The sequence below is a fragment of the Cherax quadricarinatus genome, chromosome 60 (assembly GCF_038502225.1).
Source record: "Cherax quadricarinatus isolate ZL_2023a chromosome 60, ASM3850222v1, whole genome shotgun sequence".
Lineage (NCBI taxonomy): Eukaryota > Metazoa > Arthropoda > Malacostraca > Decapoda > Parastacidae > Cherax > Cherax quadricarinatus.
The window spans coordinates 2,647,501-2,653,735 of NC_091351.1; the positions used below are offsets into that span (position 1 = coordinate 2,647,501).

Below are 6,235 nucleotides of genomic sequence, written 5' to 3' on the forward strand. Positions count from 1 at the left end.
AAAAGAAAATTGCATGCGAATGCTTTCTTTTGGGGAAAAAACACCCGTGTTAAGAGGTTGAAGCCAATCAGAAGACGCATTCTCCAACTGTCACAAAGAATTTATTAACTGTGTTAATAAAGGAACAAATTTGTACCTATACAACTTAAAACCATAAAGTATTATAATTTTCATAAGATGAATCAGCCATTAACGGTTGAAGTCATTCAGAAAAGACATACACAAGTGGATGAAGACGCAGATACGTATGCAACATTCTGGTACCTTTATTATAGACGTTACGCAATCCAATGACCTTAACACAAATTCAAGGACAAAACTGGAAGACTGTAGGAATATGTACAAAAGATAAGGCAATCAATCCCTTAGCCTTAGGGCTGGTGAAGCTCACCGTAGTCGTGAAGAGTGTGAAGCAAAGGCATGAAGATTGGTACTTATACACTGGCGTCATGTGAGGGACGTGTAGCAGACGAAGACATTTTCACTGGTAAGTGGGATTCCCCAGTGCAGGTAGGTCATACTTAACTACTGCTTGTCAGCAGGTATTCTCGCATTACTGTACGGAATTCAAACTGGGAAATGGTTTATACCAAACTAACCAGAGGATACGTTAACATTCCAGTTGCTGCATTCCCTTACTTACATTACAATTATTTTTTTTATTTTTATTATTATCACGCTGGCCGATTCCCACCAAGGCAGGGTGGTCCAAAAAAGAAAAACTTTCCTCATCATTCACTCCATCACTGTCTTGCCAGAAGGGTGCTTTACACTACAGTTTTTAAACTGCAACATTAACACCCCTCCTTCAATATTGAAAATTTGAAGCCAATCTGATGAGGCATTCTCTAGTTATGAATTAAAATAAAACTGAAAAAAAAACAATGAAAAAAAATTAAAAAAGACATACCCAGTAAGAGTTTCAACACTATCTAACTTATATCTTTCCAGCTAACTTCTGAATTCCTTCTAGTGATAGAAGGGAATAACATGGAACAGGAACAATGTAGAACAAACAGAGGCAGAACATTTCTTCCCAACACCAATAGATTAGCTAACATTACCTCAGCTATTGGTAATGTTAGCCACTTGCTTGTGTCTGCTCCTGCCTCACCGTTGTAGGTTCATTAGGTTTAAACTCTATCGACCACACGAAAATCACTGAAGCTGTATGTTGCCTGTACACCACCAGCGAAGAGTATTTTAATACCCGATATGGAAATTAAACGAAATTCGACGTGCATTTACATTGCGATACACATCCCTCCACATGTATATACATTGCTGCTCTCAGTACATACACATCATGAAAGATAAAACAAGATACAAAGGGAGATAAATGGTATAAAACACCGACTTGTGTTTGTGACTTAATACTGCCCATTGTGTGGGCATTCGTGTTTATTTTTCCAGGATACAAAGGGGCAATTATTAAACTACCATAGCTTGAAAAACTCCCAGAAGTCATTATCGTAAGTTTGAGTCATATTACACACAAGTGGTGCTGTTGACTGCTTGTCTATGGAGACAAATTGCAATGATTAAAGAAATTAGAGTCACCCCTCTCCTTTCCTGAATCAAACCTGACTCCCTCCAATACTCCAATATTCCAATATTCTCCAATATTCTGCCTCCAATATTAATAAAAGTGGCAAAATGAAATTTACACAGCTCAAAGTGAGAGTCAAAATTTCTTTATATTAAAGCCCAGCAATGGTGAAAGTTCGAAAACGACCAGAAAAGAGGCATTGTCCAGTAACTGATCTGATTTCAGCGATTCCAGACTTATACCAATTTCAGTATAAGTGAAAATGTCCCCCACTCAGATTTAACTTATGGGTTATTACCCAACAGAGAAAATACACCATCAATAACAAAAAAAGGCACAATACCGTGACTGGAAAGATACACTACTACTACCACTACTACTACTACCACTACCACCATTACTTCTTCCTGCCTATATATATCCGTCCTGCTCCACTTCTCGTTAGTGTGACTTTGTAAATGGTCCAAGTCGGACCGAAACGTCGTCGTAAGCTCCTCTCTTCTATGTGCGGGTTATTTGTGTAAAATACGCCATCATTAGTGGTATAAACCTCGGTAACTGATACCGAGAAAGTGGTTTCAAAAGACACGTGAGAAAACACTAGGACGTATTTATTAGAAAACGTTTCGGTCCTGGAACCTTGATTACTTCTAACATACAGAGGTTAGAAAAGACAGTATATATAGGCGGAGAGTGAGGCGTGTCACTCACGCTTTTGCACCAGAAGCCTTTGCATCTCAAACCTTCGCATCTGAAACCCTTTTATTTGAAACCCCTTCATTAGAAACCCCCTCATCTGAAACCCTTTCATCAGAAACCCCCCTCATCCGAAACCTCATCTGAAACCCCTGAGCATATCTCTACATCTCGTCTATGTAAGCGGGACATCATCTTGTGGTTTGTTCCTGCACTCTCAGATACATCAGGACATCCCACAACTCCCACTTATTACTTACAATTTTAAGATATCTGCATTGTTATGGCACCTGCACCCGACACTATTTTAAGTTGGGCCAGGAAAGTTTACACCAGTCCAACTTCTGCTGGCTTTACCTCCCCAAGGAGATGACTTGTTTTACGACTGTTTTCTTTACTGTAACTCTCTCCCTTTCCCCTTCCTCTCTCTCTCTCTGTCTCTCAGAGCATAGAAGGAGTTTAAGCTAATCAGTTCCTCAGCCTGGAGTCAATGTAATCAGTCTAGCAATCTTGAAAAGAGTACAGCATATGCACGAAGCAGTGGCTGACACTTATACTGCAGACAAGTGAGGTGAAACAGTCGTAGGCGGCGTCACCTTGGACAAATTCACATGTGGAAGTAGGTCATGATTGTAGGTTAGGCAAGTGCAGATTTCCCTGTATCAAGATCCTAAGATGTTGCTGGACTAATTATATCGACTCTAGGCTGAGGGACTGATTACCTCAAACTCCTCCTGATTTTCATCATTCTTATTTGTAATGGACTGATGAAGCCACTGTGTGGTGGAACGTTTCCTCAATAAAGATAGCCAAGAGTTGCACTAATTTATCATATAATTTTGTGCTGAAGATTTTTATTCAGTTTGTTTTCATTATTTTCTCACTAAGACATTTTATTTTTAAAACCATCTCCCATACCAAAGAAATACTTCCTAACATCTCTGTATCTTATGCTTTCTTTCAACTTCCACCCGTGTTCCTCTTGTCTCTTGTTTCATTTAATTCTAATACTTGATCCCTGTTTGGCCTGTCAATTCAGTTCATAATTTTGTAAGTAGTAATCATGTCTCCTCTGGTTCTTTTCTTTACCGAGTTTGTTAGGTTCAGTTCAATCAGCCTCTCCACACAATGTAATCCCCTCAGCACTGTGACTAGCCTGGCTCTACACTGGGGCCACGTACTCGATGGCTGTACTTAGCATATACCGTGAATAAAGTACTGAGACGCTCTTCGTTCAAGTTTCTGAATGCCGTTCTGAGGCTTGCTAGTCTTCAGTTTTCTGCTAAAGTTCAATATTTTATATGCACTTCCGATGATTATTTTTGCATTATATTAAAAATCAGACGTTTTTCTGTTACCGAGATTCGTAGCTTTTGGTCTCTTGCTTTGTAATCTGTCTCAGGTCACACATTTTCCTCGCTAATCCACATGACCTTACATTTACATAGACTAAATTTCAACAGTTACTTGTTGGACCACAGATGCAGCTGCAGGTGTGTGTGTGTGTGTGTGTGTGTGTGTGTGTAGAATTAGGGGGGATATGATCGAGGTGTATAAATGGAAAACAGGAATAAATAAAGGGGATGTAAATAGCGTGCTGAAAATTTCCAGCCAAGACAGGACTCACAGCAATGGTTTCAAGTTGGAAAAATTCAGATTCAGGAAGGATATAGGAAAGCACTGGTTTGGTAATAGAGTTGTGGATGAGTGGAACAAACTCCCGAGTACAGTTATTCAGGCTAGAACGTTGTGTAGTTTTAAAAATAGGTTAGATAAATACATGAGTGGGTGTGGGTGGGTGTGAGTTGTGCCTGCCTAGCTTGTGCTGCTGGGTCTGGTGCCGTGCTCATTCCTTGAGTAGAGGTGACCAGACTGGGTGAGTCATTGGGCTAATCCGGGGGGGGGGGGTCATTGGGCGAATCCGGGGGGGGGTCATTGGGCTAATCCGGGGGGGGGGGGGCATTTGGCGAATACGGGGGGGGGTCATTGGGCTAATCCGGGGGGGGGGTCATTGGGCTAATCCGGGGGGGGGAGTCATTGGGCTAATCCGGAGAGGGACATGGACCTGCTCCGCATGGGTCAGTAGGCCTGTTGCAGTGTTCCTTCTTTCTTATGTTCTTATGTATGTGTGTGTGTGTGTGTGTGTGTGTGTGCGCGCGCGCGCGCGTCTGTGTGTTTCTCTGCTTATTAAGCTCACTTTAGGTCACTGGTAATGGGACAACGAAGGAGGTGAGTGTTGTAGTGTGTGGTGGGGAGGATGGTCGCTACATCAATACCTCTCAATAAATAAAATACCATTTCGTTGCTGAACGATACCATCTTTACCAAGCAGTAAATCTACAAAATAAATAACGAGAAAAAATTACGTGCAAGTTATATTCGTAACACTCTCAATATTACGCCTCAAGGAAGCAGTATTACAAGTGTTGCAGGGAATTACAACCATTACTGCACTGACATAAATTACAGACGAATTCTGGGCAGGTAGACGGGACAGCTGCTGTTAACTGTTCACAGGTTAACATCTGTCCATTGATAATAGAGACTTTGTGCTATTTATTACAGAGAAGCCCCAGTACTACCGTACTACGCTCTAGTGAAACACTTATAGTGCTGAAGGTAGAGTAAAGAAACTCACATACACACACTGAGGCACAGAGAGGCAGGATTCATACATAGCTTTAAGAAGAGGTATGATAAGGCTCTTGGAGCCTGGAGAGTGAACCTAATAGCGACAGGTGAACAGGAGGGGTCAGGAGCTATGAATCGAACGTGAGAACACGCGCACACACACAAACACACACAAACACACACACACACACACACACACACAGACACACACACACACACAGACACACACACACACACACACACACACACACACACACACATGTAGTGGAGGCAGGATCCATACATAGCTTTAAGCAGAGGTATGATAAAGCTCACGGCTCAGGGAGAGTGACCTAGTAGCGATCAGTGAAGAGGCGGGGCCAGGAGCTCGGACTCGACCCCCGCAACCTCAACTAGGTGAGTACACACACACACACACACACACACACACACACACACACACACACACACACACACACACACACACACACACACACAAACACACTGTACACGATAGTTATTATTTAAATATAATTATAACTAAATAGCAACACTGGCTTACCCATGGTGGACATGGTGGTCTGAATGTCATTGCTGGTCTGAATGTCATTGCTGGTCTGAATGTCACTGCTGGTCTGAATGTCACTGCTGGTCTGAATGTCACTGCTGGTCTGAATGGCTCTATGGTGGTTTCTCTCAGGAGAGACCACTCAGGTCTTGGTAATCTGAGTGCCACTGCGAATCGTATTTATTAAGATTTACAAAGCACTAAACCAGTTTGGTCTTTTAACGCTACAACTCTACAGTGGCACTAAAAAGCCTGTCACTGGCTTGACAGTTTTGTCATTTCACTGAAATTGTGATCACAAACAAGTATAATTATTGAACATAAATTTTCCACTTTCCACTCTCCGTGTCCATAATTCGTTCCTGTCACCGGCCATTGATAGCAGCAATGATCACTGGGTCACCTGTGCTGAACACAGTAGTGTAAGTAACTAAGGTGGGGTCACAGTAGCAATGATCACTGGGTCACCTGTGCTGAACACAGTAGTGTAAGTAACTAAGGTGGGGTCACAGTAGCAGTGATCACTGGCCTTAAGGAGAGAGGAGACTGGATCCCCCTGGCAAGTGAGTCTTAAAAACTAAGCGACCAGTGCTATTACCAATGGTCCTCCAGTTGTTTATAGTCGTGTTATTGCTATTTCGGCGAGTCCCGCTGGCTTACCTGCCTGGGAGAATATATACTCAGGCAGGACTTTATGAACCATACACTTGAGCGAAACATTGCCCAATAAAGTGTAGTTTTGCTAAGAGTTTTACCCTATTTGACTTTCCTAATGCTGTTTTCATTTGGCTGAGTGGCTGTCCTGTCGACAT

The 6,235-nt window shown here is 42.2% G+C and overlaps 1 long non-coding RNA gene across 2 annotated transcripts in view; it reads right to left on the reverse strand.

Moving 5' to 3' along the window:
• The window catches only part of LOC138854452 (uncharacterized), a 46,156-nt gene extending 40,211 nt beyond the window's left edge, over window positions 1-5,945 (reverse strand). For both annotated transcript variants that reach the window (XR_011393662.1, XR_011393661.1), the window contains exon 1: window positions 5,418-5,945. This is a non-coding gene — a long non-coding RNA (uncharacterized lncRNA). The remainder of the gene's footprint in view (window positions 1-5,417) is intronic.
• Window positions 5,946-6,235: the final 290 nt, after the last annotated feature.